This window comes from Phasianus colchicus, chromosome Z (assembly GCF_987193195.1).
Source record: "Phasianus colchicus chromosome Z, bPhaCol1.hap1.1, whole genome shotgun sequence".
Lineage (NCBI taxonomy): Eukaryota > Metazoa > Chordata > Aves > Galliformes > Phasianidae > Phasianus > Phasianus colchicus.
In genome coordinates, this window is record NC_143476.1 from 74,413,596 (window position 1) to 74,428,910 (window position 15,315).

General features: G+C 41.3%; 1 protein-coding gene across 2 annotated transcripts in view; it reads right to left on the bottom strand.

The window, feature by feature from the left end:
• Nucleotides 1-4,842, bottom strand: part of GPBP1 (GC-rich promoter binding protein 1) — a 36,784-nt gene extending 31,942 nt beyond the window's left edge. For both annotated transcript variants that reach the window (XM_090130853.1, XM_090130851.1), the window contains exons 1-2: nucleotides 3,930-4,842; nucleotides 3,111-3,178 (exon numbers count right to left, since the gene is read on the bottom strand). The gene's annotated coding sequence lies outside the window, so the exon portion shown is untranslated. The remainder of the gene's footprint in view (nucleotides 1-3,110; nucleotides 3,179-3,929) is intronic.
• Between the last annotated feature and the right edge of the window lie 10,473 nt (nucleotides 4,843-15,315).

Here is a 15,315-nt window from a genome sequence, read left to right on the forward strand (position 1 = left end):
TTCACCTTTTTTATCCAAAGAAGCTTTTCGTTCTTGGAGTGTATTAAAATCTAAATTACATAGAGAGAGAGAGAGAGAGAGAGAGAGAGAGAGAGAATCATAAAATCATCAATGTTGGAAAAGACCTTCAAGATCATCCAGTCCTACCATCTACCTATCACAATATACAGTACACGTACTGTAGATAGATAGATAGATATACACATAAACTGTGTATATATGTGTGTGTGTATATACACACACACAGATTAACTTCCTTCTTTGGAGGTAAACTACGACCAGGTTCCTTTTGCCTGAAATCCCATACTTGCAGCACCATTCAGTGGAAACCCAGGTAAACACTGATCTCTTGCCCTCTGCAAAGTTCAAAATCCAAAAGCAGAAATTTTAACAGCAGCAACACCACCACCTTTCAGTGCAGCATACGTAATATAACAAAATCACTGGAATGGTTTTGCATTTTGGAGTCTTCACAAGGAATCTGAAGAAAAGGAAGTTGTAAAAGATAGCAGTTTTAAAATACCTGAGCAAAATAAAGCTGGAACCCAATCCTACATGTTTCGGCTGCTTTGTTTACCCTCTACCAAAAAATAAAGGCAATGATTGTGGAAAAGCAAGTAGCACCATATACAACAACCAATACATATATATTATTACCAGTCACTCTGTAACATTACTGCTCATCAACCTTGCACTGTTCTAACAAAGCACATTATTGCACAATTTTCCTATAACGTTTTACACATTTAACTCCACTTATGTGTTCCTGCACATTTCAACTCTGCTGACACTTAAAAGCTTCCATAAGAAGTATTTTTTCGCACATAGCAGAGCAGCCTCCACTGTTGACAAAAATTCTCAACAGAAACCAATTTCAGGATTCTACCAGAATAAAAAAGCCAAACTGCTCAGAATTATTTTAGTACAAAAAGCTATGTTTATGTCAAGGCTCAAAGTATAATCTCCCTGGGGCAAAGACCTTAACTTCATACTCACCTGCAAACTACTTAATAGGCTATCAGCACTACACAAATAGTAACCTAAAGAAGGTACTAAAGTGGACCAGCATGCTGGGTATGGTCTCCTCAATGGGCCTCACACAACTACACAGGTCACTCTGAAACTAATGTCTTCTAAACTACAACAGATACAAAAAGTACAGTAACACTACTTGATAGAGCGAATTCTTTACCACAAAACAGTCACCACCATTAGCTATGCATTTCACCAGCCATGAACAAGAGCCTGCATGCTACCCTCACAAAATCCTGCACCAGTGGACATGACCACCACTGCTGAAACACATCACCCACTGCCTCACCATGCTCACATCCATTGTTTGGGCTCCATCAACATTCAGTAAGTGTAGATGAATGCCAATGGGATGAATGCCATTTTTCCACACGCAGGAATTCACTGAAACTCTTTGCTTCATACCCGATCCCATGTCAGATGCCATTCTGTCAGACTGCCCCTCTGCTGCCATCTGTCACACAGCAACAACACAGATGAGACAGAAGGTTCAACTTCTCCTGCCATACCACCAACATCCACCTCTGACATCATGAGCCAACACAATAAAATGGGAGGAACTACTTTCTGAGCAGCCCTCGTACAAATTTAGTTCAGACTACGAGGGCATGGTCATCAAGCACACATGAATATACATGCAAGCAAGTCAGACCAACTGCACTTTCCAAGCATCAATACTGTGAAAAAAACCCAGCCCTATCAACACCCAGAAAGATTTGGAGGGATAATTTAATAAAGCTAAAAAGCTAAATCTTCTAAACATCCAGAAGAGAGAGACTAAATAAAGATGCAAATACTAAAAGGGAAGATACAGCTCCTTAATTTCAGTGGGACCCCTCCATTAAGAGGTAAAAGTTTATCACACAAATGAAAATTAATAGCTTGAAAAATAAAACAAATCACTTCTTGTATTACTTAAGTACTTGTACTGCTATGCTTATGGGCATACAATAGACAAAATATAATGAAACAGCCACTTAAGCCTGAACTCTTTCCATTCACCAAATGGTTTCAAGCAAAACACAGACTACTTCAATTAAAAGAATGAACAAAATCCTTCTCTGTTAGTTTGGTTCCTTTACATGTGACTCAATTCATTCACTCAATTGCCAGACACACTGAAGACTCAATGCAGAAAAGCCCCAGTCACAAGAGATTACTGAAACAGATTCCTATTCATATCCAAAGTTCATTTTCAAACAACAAAACTGAAATAAAAGTTAAAATATTAGAACAGAATTGACCTCATTGCAGCCTTTCAGTACCTAAAGGGAGCCTACAAACAGGAGGGGAATCAACTCTTTGAAAGGGTGAGTGACAGCAGGACAAGGGGAAATGGTTTGAAGTTGAGGGAAGGGAGATTTAGGTTGGACATCAGGCGGAAGTTCTTTACAGAGAGAGTGGTGAGGTGCTGGAACAGGCTGCCCAGAGAGGTTGTGGATGCCCCGTCCCTGGAGGTGTTCAAGGACAGATTGGATGGGGCCCTGGGCAGCCTGGTCTAGCATTAGGTGGGATGGCTGGTGGCCCTGCATGTGGCAGGGGGGTTGGAGATTCATGATCCTTGAGGTCTCTTCCAACCCTGGCAATTCTGTGATTCTGTGAACAGGAACACCATTCAAAAAAGAATACAAAATGCTGAAGCGCAATCAACTTTTGATACCCAGAAGACATCATACAGAAACAACTACTAAAGCGATACTGAGAAAACTTTTTAGATGCAAGCCTTTCATTTATGGTCAAAATATAAAGCTACACGGAAAAAAAAAAACAAAAAAAAATGGAAATTCTTAGGGACAGCTTCCCAAGCTTAGAATTACTTCTCTACTAGCTATAACGTGTCATCTTCCCAAACATCTTTGCAATGCCCTTACTGAGGGCATTTTATGAGCTCAGTATTAGTAATATTTCAGCAATGCAGAAGCTCTGACAAACTTTTGAAAAGGTAATGACTACAATAAATCTGTCACCTTTACCAGACACTGTGTTTATGCCCTACCTAATAATGCTTTAATTATTTCAACCTTTACAATTAACCAGGGATGGAAAGAGGAGTTTTATTTAGTAAAATTACCACTAACTTTTGAATTAAGTTGTTCTGTCCATCTTAATTTTCTTTTAAGTAGTATCAATCCAGTCGAATGCAAACCTGCAAAGAAAATACAATAAATATATATTAATTCCCACATTTAAACTGCACTTACAGTGAGAAACATTTAATTACTAGAGGGGGAGATGGCAGCAGGACATCTAACAGTAACATGTAAAATTTGTCAGCTAGCCAACATATCTCAGTTTTGAACCCTTCCCAAAGTGGGTTTACTTTTTTTGTTATGTAATAGTTTCAAATCAGATTCATTCCCATTCCAAAACAGGAAACTATTTTGAACACAACCTTAACATAACAATACATTAAAATACCAGATTGCGTAGGTAGTAAATAAAGAATTGGCTTCCATAGTTAAAAAATAGTGGAAAACTATCAAAAAAGCAAAGCTACATCATTACCTTCATACTGTAAACATGTCTAAAGAAAACTGGAAGATAAGTTACTCAGCAGATTTATTCAAGAAGTGTAATAGCTCATTTTCAAGTTCAGGATGTGTTAACTTACTTACAGATTCTGTCTAGAAGTATGTATTTTTTAATCTCACAAAAAGAAAAAAAATCACACTCCTACTTACAAATTGCTCTGGTAGTAGTAAAGCATGTATTCTTCAATCTTTAAAGACATTACAATAATTATTAAAAAATGGCAAATAAAAACTAGATTCTGCTAGCTCATTTCAACATGAAAAAAACAACACAACTACATTCTCCAGACAGTTAATGTCACTGATTTAAACATTCTACTGGCAAGGTGTTTTAAGCGTAAATTGATGTACAAACACAATACTTGCCTAATCCAAGAGGACTGCACAAGGCGTTAGTTCCACGTGATTTATATTTTTCCAGTTTGTTTTCCTTGAGATAATATCCCAAGTTCTTGTTGAAACTACATTCGTGGCTGTTTGACATAGATTTGACCTCACAGGAATCAGCTACCCATCCTTCTTGCTTACAGATTTCAAAATCTACCAAGTCTCTCACTCAAAAAGTTTTTTCTTTGAAAGCTTATTCTGTTGTCTATTCCATGAACATATTGCTATGAGAACCATCAGCTCCAAATGAAATGAATACACTTTTTATGTCACAAACTGCAAGCTGAAAATCCAAATTTCACATCTGAACTGAGGAACACATCTTCATTCGAGGTAACAGAAGCATCTGTAAACAACAGCTATCTAGATACCGCCATATTGCTTATTGGCAACAACATTTTTTTCAAAATATTAAATAAAAAAGAAAAAGAAAAAAGGATAAACAGATTTCTGTTAGACTCTTCATTTAGAAAATCGGTCGCACTGCAAAACGACAAAAGGCTACATCAAAAAATCTAAAAAATAACGTGAGGGTAATAATATCCAAGCCATTAAGCTTTTCAGTAGTTCTCATACAGTGACTCAGGTTGCATGTGACCTAAAGCCAATCTACAACTCCAGCTGTAGACAGAGAGGTGCTCAGAAAAAAAAAAAAAAAAAAAAAAAAACGCCTAAAAACCTAAAAGCACTTTATCTGGATAGCAAAGCATTCCAAACGTGATAAAGTCAGCCGTGTATCCATGCCGTGCGCACAGAAGTGTCCGACGGTAAGATCCTCTGTACTTCCAGGAAAAGAACGCTCAGACTTGGAACTCCCAACCGCTTCCGCGCCGTCCGCCGGCAGCTTCTGAAGGCCGCTCAGGAGGAAACACTCGGACAAATAACCCCCGTCAGCGCCCGGTGTTCCTCCGCTTTGACAGGAAGCGGCTGCGGCAGATGGGCTCCCAGCGCTCCTCCTCCCCAACAGCTGAGGCAAAAGGCTCCGATACCCGGGGCTCTCCGTAACGCCGACCGCCTACGGGAAGAACAACCAGAGTCACCGCCGACCCGTGCTGGACTCAGGACGGGCGCCGCACGGCCGGGCACGTCCGAACGTCCACGCGCACGCGGCCAGCAGCGGAGCCCCGACTCGGAGGGCCGAGCGCGGCTCTCGCAGCCCGCACGGGCTGCGGGCATTCATTTACCGGAGCACGCGGCTGCGCTAACGCTCCGCTGCCCTTCTGCGAGGCGCGGGCATCTCCTCCGCTCCGAGAAACAGACACCAACCCAGAAGGAAGGGGCATTCCTCATTTTATTGGGGACGGACCGAACCGCGGGAGACGCCCGAGAGGAGGCACTGCCCCGAGCGGGGGACTCCGCGGTCCCGAGGGAGCGGCGGGGGATTCCGGCCGCGGCTCAGCCCGGCTGGGACGCTCCAGCTCCGCGAAGCCCTTCGAGGCGGGTAGGAGACGGGACAGGACGGGCTCTGCGGTTCCCGCGCTCCCTGCAACCGGCCCCCCTTCACCCGGGCCCCGCGGCGGGGGAGAGAGCGGGGCGGCCCCGCGCCCCTCGCAGCAGTACCGCCCCGGCCCCTCCGCGCCGCCTCCGCCTCCTCCTTCCCTCCCCGGAGGCCTGCTGCCCGCCCCCGCCGCCGGGCCGCTTTGGGCCCGACGTCCCGCACCCTCCGCCCCGAGAGCCGCGGGGCCCCGGACTCGAGCGCGCGGCGCTCGCAGCCGCACACACCGCTCGCCTCGCTCCCAAAATGGCGCCGCTCCGAGCCGCAACGCTCCGCGCGACTAAACCTCGCGAGAGCCGTCGCGCGACCCCGCGGGAGCCCGGGGTTGGCTCGCCGACCGCCGCCGAGGTGTGCGACCCCACCCCCGCCCCGCCGGCGGGAGCTCCCGTGCGGTGACGTCATGGGAACAATCCGGAACGTTCCGCGAGGGGTGGCGGGGGAATCCCCTGCGCGCGCCTCGCCGTGCCCCTCCCCTTCCCCCCCCGCCCGCTGGAGTTCCCGGCGCCGCCGTCACGGCACCGCGCCGAGAGCGGAGCCGCGATCAAAGCCGTCGCTGAGCGGGGAACGGCAGTCGGAGAGCGGGAGGGAGGGAACGCGCGTCCCGTGGGTCGCGGCCGTTCGGCGCCTGCCTTCCACGGCGGAGCGCGGTGCAGCCCTCCAGGGGCTGCGCTCAGCGCCTCAGATCGCGCCCAGCAGCGTGGAAATCTCATTGCCGTTGCGAGTCAAATCATTTTTCAATTAATTAAATGAAAAATTGAAGAACTAAATACGCAAAATTGGGCTTATAGGAAGGATGCTGGCGAGCACTTTCAGAGCCTGCGCTCGGTTCCGTATTTATTTTCTTAGCAGCTTCCTCGATTCAAATTACTGTGGGAATGGAACTGACGGCCGGCTGCAGGCACGGGGCAGAGCGGCGTTCTGGATGGCACTGCGGACATACGCTCCGAAAATTAAATTATTAGAAAGTAAAAATAACTGAGAAAATGGGAAAGTAGAGAGATGCATGAAAATTCTACCCTTAAAAAAATGAAACTTCAGAAAGCGTTATCGTCTCATTTACCCAACAGTCAGTTCTCATCAGGCTGCCCCAGCTCCAATTTCCAAAAGCAGAGGTGGAGCTTTTCAGTACCCATCATAATCCCATCTGTGTTGCAGTCTTCTTTCTCATCCTTTAAATTGTTCAAACGTTTGACCAGAGCTGCAGGCAGGGTGTGGGAGCATAACCTGTGTACCTTAGGGCTTGTGGTGCTGAGTGCTTCAAATATAAGAATACCAGAAGAGTTCTAATCAAAGGATTATATTTGAGACCCAAAGGGACGTGCGATCCTATGAGATGATGGGTAGTGGTGGTTAGGAAATCGAGCTGAGAGGTAACCCTGAAACACTCAGAGTCAATAAAGCACTGTCAGTGCGCCCTGGCAACATGCACCAGAGGCACTACTAATGATCTGAAATAATCTTTCAATTCATTCAGGTGAGTTATGGCTGAAGTCTTCACTCTGCAAAGCATCCACTGGCTCCACAGCCTGTTATACACTGCAGGTGCCAGGAGAGCGCTGTGACAGTCAGCAGGAGACTACAGATCCACCTGTATCGACTGTCACTAGTAGGTTTCAGTTTGAGGTGCTCATTTATGAACCTTCTATTTCCTCCTTGGGACTATATCCACATCAGTGTCAGTATCCACAGCAAACTCTTAATAGCCATTGGGAGAGCAGCCTTAAAATAGTAGTGGAAAATGGGTTTGATTCTTGTCTCTTTTTGTTCCATAGCAGAATACATAATGCCAGTGCGAATTCACATGCAAGCAGATGTCCTGATACATCAGTGGCAAAACTCAAACCAGGTTTCTCCTCTTTCAGCACATCGGTCTGCATGTTGTTTCAGTGAAGTCTGTAAGACCATTCCTCAAAGCTGAAGATGCGTTTAACAGAATTATTTGTAAGTCTGTGGATACAGCAGTGTGAATGTTGGTATTTCTGCCATCCTCAGTGTAGCTGTACCAGCTGGCTCTCCTGCTATGGGCAAACGTTATACCACCAGATGCATGATTCTACTGATACAGCCAGTCATGGTTCTATGAGGAATAATTGAACTGTACTGATAGAACCCGTATGTATTTCTTGACCAATGAAGAAATCCTGGTGTAAGCGTAGTCACAATTGGTCATGAAGAGCAAGAGGAAAGACAGATGATCACCGTATAGGTAAATTTATCAAGCAATATTTTTAGCAAATTCTGTAATAAAGTATGTTATTTAATCTTCTGAAGCCAAATTGTACCTGGAAGTATGTAGCACAGAAGAGGGTAACAGCCTCAGAACAGTCATCAGGCCAATATGGTTTTGCACCTGAGAACACTTTAAAGCATCCAAGATAATTTGAATGCAGCATGTGCTTTTATTCTGCTTACCATAGCCAAGGGAGGGCTAGGGAATAGAAATCATAAAGGAGTGGGTGATAACCCACAAATTTAGGAAGAAATCCATTTTACAGACCTTACCTCACAGATGACACTGAATTGCAGGCTTGAGGCTCTCCAGTATCCACTTCATTTTCCAGATCCCTGAAACCAGCTGTACCAGGAGACTCTCTTACAATGCATGGACTGCTCCCTCCAGTGTTTGCCTCTCTTGCCAACAACTCTCCACTCCATCCCCCTGCTTCCTATTAGCATTTCAGACAAGGCATCAAGCCATGACAAATATTAAAGAGCCACTGCCTAAACTGATGATCACTTACAGAAAACACATTGTGTGAATTAAAATGATGCAAATAAAAGGGATTTGTAGCTTGGGTTTTTATACAACTTTACTATTTCTTTCCTTTTTTTTTTTTCTTGTAAAAGTATAAATCAGCATTCCAGATCCCTCATCACAGCACTGTCGCTTCTGACTGTGATGCCTCCATTGTTACTGAGAACATAGAAATTAAAACTGCTCTGTGTTACTTGCATTTAGTAAGATAAAACAGGTAAAGGCCTCGATGTCATCCAGGCCAAGGGAATTTGCAAAGACTTGGACAGAGTGGGACACAAATCTGGTGCTGTCTGCAACAAAAATAATGCACCGTGCTAACAAACACCTTGCTTCAAGCAATAGACATTTAATATCAGACACTAAAAGTTAAAGAATTAAAGACTTAACTTTAATGAAAACAGTTTCTGAAACTAGGTAAGTTGAACAGAACCCTTCTACTGTGGAAACCACTGTAGGTAGTTATTATGATATTTAAGATGTATATGAAGAGAGAGAGAGATGGAGAGAGAAAAAGAAAGAAAGAGCAATATCTCTGTATGAACAATTCTCTTTTGTTGAGCAAACTGACAGAATCATAAAATCAGTAAGGCTGGAAAAGATCAATTCCAGTCATCAACCCATCCCCATCATGCCCACGTCTCCCAGTGCCACATCTACGTGATTCTTGAACATCTCCACCACCTGCCTGGGCAACCTGTGCTACCACCTCACCACTCCTTCTGAGCAAAAATTTCTCCTAATATCCAATCTCAAACTTGCAATAGTAGGCCCAGATTTTTAACACAGATACTTACACATGTTTGTAAACCTAAATCCTAATACAAGCAAAGGGTATCTTAACTAATGTGGAATTTAGACAGTGGCTGAGTTTTAAGAACACAGCTAAGAATTACTGGTTCTGAATGGCTGAGGTAGCTCTGGTAATACGATGAGTGAAAAAATGCATTTAACACTTCCGTTCAAAATTAATATTCTCAATACTATATGTAATTTAAGGTTCAGAATGGTGTAGATCAAATGACAGACAGAGATAAGTGAAGAGATCAGTAGTGTAGGTTAACGCCACGATTAGGTATTGTCTTTATTGGTGTGTAAAAGTATTCAGTAAAAACAATGAATCAGAAGTCTACTAGAAATGCTCAGAAATGAAAACAGAAAAATTTGAATTCCCACCAAGTAACAGCCATTCATACCTAAATACAGGTGTACAGGTCTTTTTAATTCTCATTTAAGCTCATTTTAATATGAAAAAAATTGTCACAAATTTAAAACTAAGTCACTTGCTCACAAATTTTATTGCTGGGATGAAGTTATGAGACCAAAAGTTTAAAAGCATATTTTGGCAAGCACTTGAAATGTCTTTACTTATAGTTTGTTCTGAGTCTAGAACAAAGATACATACGAAAACATGCGTTCAAAAACTTAATATGGCAAAAAATAAGCACGAAAATATATATATATATTTTTACTATTACACATTTTATTGTCACTCCAATATGTACAAAATAATTAACTTTGTACTAAAAACTCAGTGTGCCAAGTACACAATCAATTTCAACCAAAGAATTAGGCAGATGGATATAATAAAATATTAATGTAACAGGTTTAAAACCTTAGTAATACAGATTCGATCTAGGAAGTTTCAGATGCAGCAAGCCCAAGATTTAAAAACTAGACAGGAAATTTCTGCCTGATATCAATAGCAAAACTTTGTCCTAATGTGTGTTTTTCTCATCAGGAGAGTAAATGAGATTCCAAGCTCAGCAAGAATTTGTCATGACAAACACAGGCCAATGAACAGTGTTTCCAATATTTAGATATCTTTCAGGTGCATGTTCACAATAGTAAACATTTTAAGGAACAAAATCAAAGAATGTAAGCATTATACAAACATACATAGCAACATCCAGTCATTGTTTGCATTAACAAGATGAATGGAAGATTTGTGTTTGAATGAAAGAATTTGTGTTATCTATTTATATCTCTTATCCCTTCAAGGAAAGGAAGGTAAGATGATTTTCCAGTTCAGGATTTCAATGAGTCTGTTTAGACACACAAGGCACTGGGATTTAAACGTATTAAATAAACATTATTATTTGCATCAGAATATTCATAACCTCTAATTGTTTAATTTTTCAAGAGTTCCAAGCATCTCAGTGCATTCCAGTACAGCCAGCAAGTGCTAAACATGTCCAAAAATTAGAATATAAATATAACAGTTTGCTGACTTGTTCTTTTATCAAGAACTTTAATATAAAAACTAGCACTGACTTTGATGGGATCAGCATTCAGTCTGTGCAAAGACTTCAGCAAAGGTATAGATAACTGATTGCATAATTTGAAGCAATAGTGAGGTACACATTTTGAATGATACATTTATCATTTTATCTTTCTAAAGATGTCTGTTTCTACTTGGAATAATCAAAGTGTTTTAAAAGCCAGAACCCAGAGAACATCCTTTTGCTGTACTAATTGCAAGGTAAAAATGCTATTAAGAGTCAAGACTTTAAATAAATTATGTATTTTTTTTTTCCACCTATGGTGCAATCAAAAATAGCCCCACTAGTAACTTTCTCCTTGTGTCAATAAAAATATCCATTTCTAGTACTGTTTCAAATAATGCTGGGTAGTATTAAACCAAGGGCTTTATAAAACTATTTGTAATGGTTTTCTGCATTAAACAGCAGTGTCTTCTTAGCAAATGACCCAGCTAATAGATAAGAGGTCAAAACGGTTCTTTAAATATGCCCTGACTGAATAGTGTCTACATGATATTTATTCTGTTTAAGGATAAAATCATATTCAAGCCTTTGCTAAAAATAATAAGCAAGTAAATCATAAACATATTCAGCTTTTGCCTGGTTCTTCCAGGAAAGGAAAGCAGCAGCTAACAAATACCACTGTTCTAAATTTCGCAAATAACTCAAACTAGGAACTATTAATCACAAAATACAATTTAGATGAAAAGGAACAAGTTGAAACAATTATAAATAGAACATATGATACTAAATTACTATTTTTTATGCACTACTTAACTTTACCTTCTCTTTTTTTTCTTTTACAAAATGAAAATTTTGTTTTCCCTAAAATGCAGCTAGCTCATTTGTGAACTTAGAGCACAAAACTAACTTAGAGTTAGTTTGACATAAAGAGACGAAATGGCCAGTATGATGATAGGATCTTGCACATAATTAAATTTGAACAAATCTCATGTTGTGAGATGTTTTACATGTTTTGATGTAGGTTCATTTTGCTGCAATATGTGCTTTATTTTTTTTATTATTTTTTTTTTCTTTTAAAAGCAGTATGGAGACCAACTTAACATTTTATTTCCCTCAATTTTTAATGACTAAATTCATTTTAGAAATTTTCACATACTATTAAAGTGAACAAAACAACTTTTGAACATAACAACTTTCTGCAAATTTTACCCATATTCAACACACAAATTATCATGTTTTTTAATAAAAGTGTAGTTACCACAGATGCTACTTTTAGGAGACTTTCCCAACATAAGTGTAATTTCTTTCCATAGACAAACCTGATAAAGAAATTGTATGTACAAACATCTGTCAGTATCTTCTCATCTATCTTAACTGGTCTAATCTCTCTACCCATAAATACATACGTCCATACAACACAGACATAGACTACTGTTAGATTTGTTTGTAGAAGCCTGGATACTGTCATATATATCAAACACTGTGGGATTTAATTCACAGTTCAAAGTTCTTCAGAGTTTTGTGATGTGATCCCCAGAAAGAATGATGCAGCTGGTTCAGCTTCTGCAATTCCTTTCCTTTACTACCAGTCATCCTTGGAGAGAGGAAATTGCACCACATATAACCAACCTAAGATTCACCTGCGAGTATTTTTAAGAGAGATTTGAAGCATTTCAGTTTGGCTGAAATGCCCCAGAAAAGCTGAAATATTCTAATGCTAAATGAAAAAGCTTAAAGAGAGTAAAATCTATCACTTTTTCAGCTGATCTTTTGTCTCTATTTGGCCACTCTGTGATTCCCCTGCCTCTTGCATGGTTCTCTTATCTTAAATGTTTAAAAAAAGTATAAGGAGATTGATGGTGTGAAAGACTGGGAAACAAAGTCAAGCACAACTGAAACATTTTCTCAGACTTCTCTTCCTAAGTATCTAATGCTCTTTTCCAGATCCCACTGAACAGGCTTCACAGACTTTTGTTTCACCCCTTCAGAATTGGAAATTAAGAGATTTCTGACTGGTCACCTGACCAACATAAGCAATACTCACACTCTTACACAGTGGCATTTTTGCAAGCCACTATCAAAACTCCTGGTACAGTAAAAAAGGGGAGAATGAGTTAGAACGTTGAACTGCTGATACGCAAACTTCAATCTACAGAGATTATGCTGTTGCTTTACATCAGCATTTTCTTGGTTTGTTTTTCACTTCTGCCAGTAATCATGCATCAGGCTTTGGCTGGATTTTTCAACCTTTCTGTGCCTTAATTCACACATTTGCAGAATACAATTACTTGTTTATATTTGTGAACTTTTTGAAAGATAGTGATGCTGTTTCTCATAAATTTGCTCATTATTATCTTTGTCTTAAAGGAAATAGGAAGAACACCCTCAGATCAAAAGTACTGTGCTTCCTGTTTAGGAAACGTTCCTCCTTATTCCTTCCAAAACAAGAATAACTTTGCCAGAATGCCTAGTAGCATTACTTTCATAAATAAAATCATGTCTCCTGCAAATATTGTTAAAATTATGGTGTCTGTTATGGCCTTGCTTAAAATATTCTGGGAGACACTGAAAAAAACAAAATGTGTTATTTCTTCCTGTAATGTGACAAATCTACTGATGCTATGGAATGAAAATCAGCAAGGTGCAATACTGTACTTACCAAGAATTGGTTTTTATCATGCTTTTAATTGTTTACAACTTAATCACATCTTTACCTTCTCCTTAAAAAGCTCCTCCTTGCCCAGCAGTAAGGCATATAGGGGAAGTACTTGGTCATGTTTTTCTACATGTAGCTGGCTAACATTGTTTTCAGTTAGATCACAAGTGAAGTCATATGCCAGCATGCAGACATGTTGGGCTGACCAAAAAATCAGAAAGCTGCCTTATTAAGAAAGTTGGCTTTCTTGGGGAGATCAAGGCCCTTGGGATGCATGAGGATCATCCCTATGCCCATCCTTCCATGGAGAGTGAAGAGTCTCCTCACAGATCCTTGGAGAAGATGGGGAATATTTTTCTGTTTGGGGCAATCTCAGATACATGAACAGACTAGGAGAAGAACTCATTAAGAGCAGTGCTGCCAGAAGGACCTGGGGGGCCTCCTGGTAGATGAAAAGCTGGACATGAGCCAGCAGTGTCTGCCTTGGCCTGGAAGGCCAACTATATCCTGGGTTTTATTAAAAAAAATGGGTGGTCAGCAGTGTGATGGAGAGGACTTTCTCCCTCTGCTCTGCCCTCATATGGCCCCACCTGGAGTACTGCGTCCAGGCCTGGGGCCCCAGCACAGGAAAGATATGGAGCTGGTGGAGTGGCCCCACGGTGATGATCATCAGAGGGCAGGAGCACATCTCCTGTGAAAAAAGGCGGAGGGAGTTAGGCTTGTTCAGCCTGGAGAATAGAAGGGTCCAAAGAGACCTCACTGCGGCCTTCCAGTATTTGAGTGGAGCTAATAAACAGGAGGGAGCCTGACTTTTTACGTGGTCTGATAGTGATAAGACAAGAGGGAATGATTTTAAACTAAAAGCATGCATATTTGGATCAGAAGTTTGCAGAAAATTCTTTAGTCATACTGTGATATGCACAGACTGCCCAGAGAAGCTGTGGATGCCCCATTCTGGGAGGTGTTCAAAGCCAGACTGGATGGGGCCCTGGGCAGCCTGAGCTGGTGGTGGCAGCCCTGCCTGAGGCACCACGTAGTGCCAGTCTTAGAAAAGGATGGTGAGAAGCTCCATAAGCGCTGCTGCTCACCCTGCAGCATTGGTAAACCATGCAAGGGGAAAAAGAAGAAGAGGTTGACGGGTCCTGCAGTCGAGGCCAGACAGGAGCAAAGAGGGGCAAGATAAAGAGAAATACAGAGAAGCGAACTTAGTTCAAGTTTGGGGCAGACAAGCACAGGTGAAATAGTTTCTAAATGAATTCTAGGTTCAGTGGATGATGACAGTCAGCAAGAGGTTGAAGTAAGTCAGCAAGAAGGAGATTATTTAAGTCCCACAGCAGGACAAACATGGAAGAGGGCTCTAAGGATTGTAAAGACACCTTTGAGGCAGGCGGTAGGACCCAGCAGACCAGTAATGGTAAGAGTGTTCTTTTCAGTGACAGATTTATAAGCATGGAAAGAGTTGGCAGGAGAGTTCATAGAGGATCCAGATAAGCTAGATAAGGTGATGGACACTGTCATTAGAACTGGAGTGATTTGCTGTTACTGAATATGCTGCTGACATCTTAGGAAAGAAGTAGTTTCGGCAAAGGCAAAGGAAGAAGCAGAAAGAATCTATGCTCAGAGAGCAGACCAAAGAGCAATGGACAATCATTTTCCCTCAGCTGATCCTAAGTGGTACTAAAATAATCAAAATCAATGAGAATTACTAAGCAAATATCAGAGATTGATCTCATTCAGCGTGAGGCATACTATCCCTAAAGCAAAGAATATGTCTAAATTGTACCAAGTGGTGCAGGACAGGAATGAGATCCCATCAGTCTTTCTCAGTAGATTAGTAACCATGTTAGGAAATACACTGATATGAACATGGAAAAAGGAGGAGATATGGTGCAACCAGCATCAATTTCTGTGAATTCAGACATTAGGTGTAAATTGCAGAAAATAGGAGTAAGTTGCTGGAAGCTGCATGCAAGGTATGTAATAAAGAGAGGAAAATAAAAGTAAGATCAGGAGAGAAAATTATAGTGATAGCTTTATCACAAAAGATGGAGAGAGGAAGATCATAAGGAAATATGTGAGAGAATAAGCAGGAACAACCACTGAGACAGCACTTAGAAAGGGATTAATGTGCTAGATGCAGGAATTGGGGTCACTGGGAAAGGAACTACCCACTGAACCATCAAATAGTGCAGCAGACATGAAGAAGTTTAATGGGACTTCCAAGCCAGGCAGAA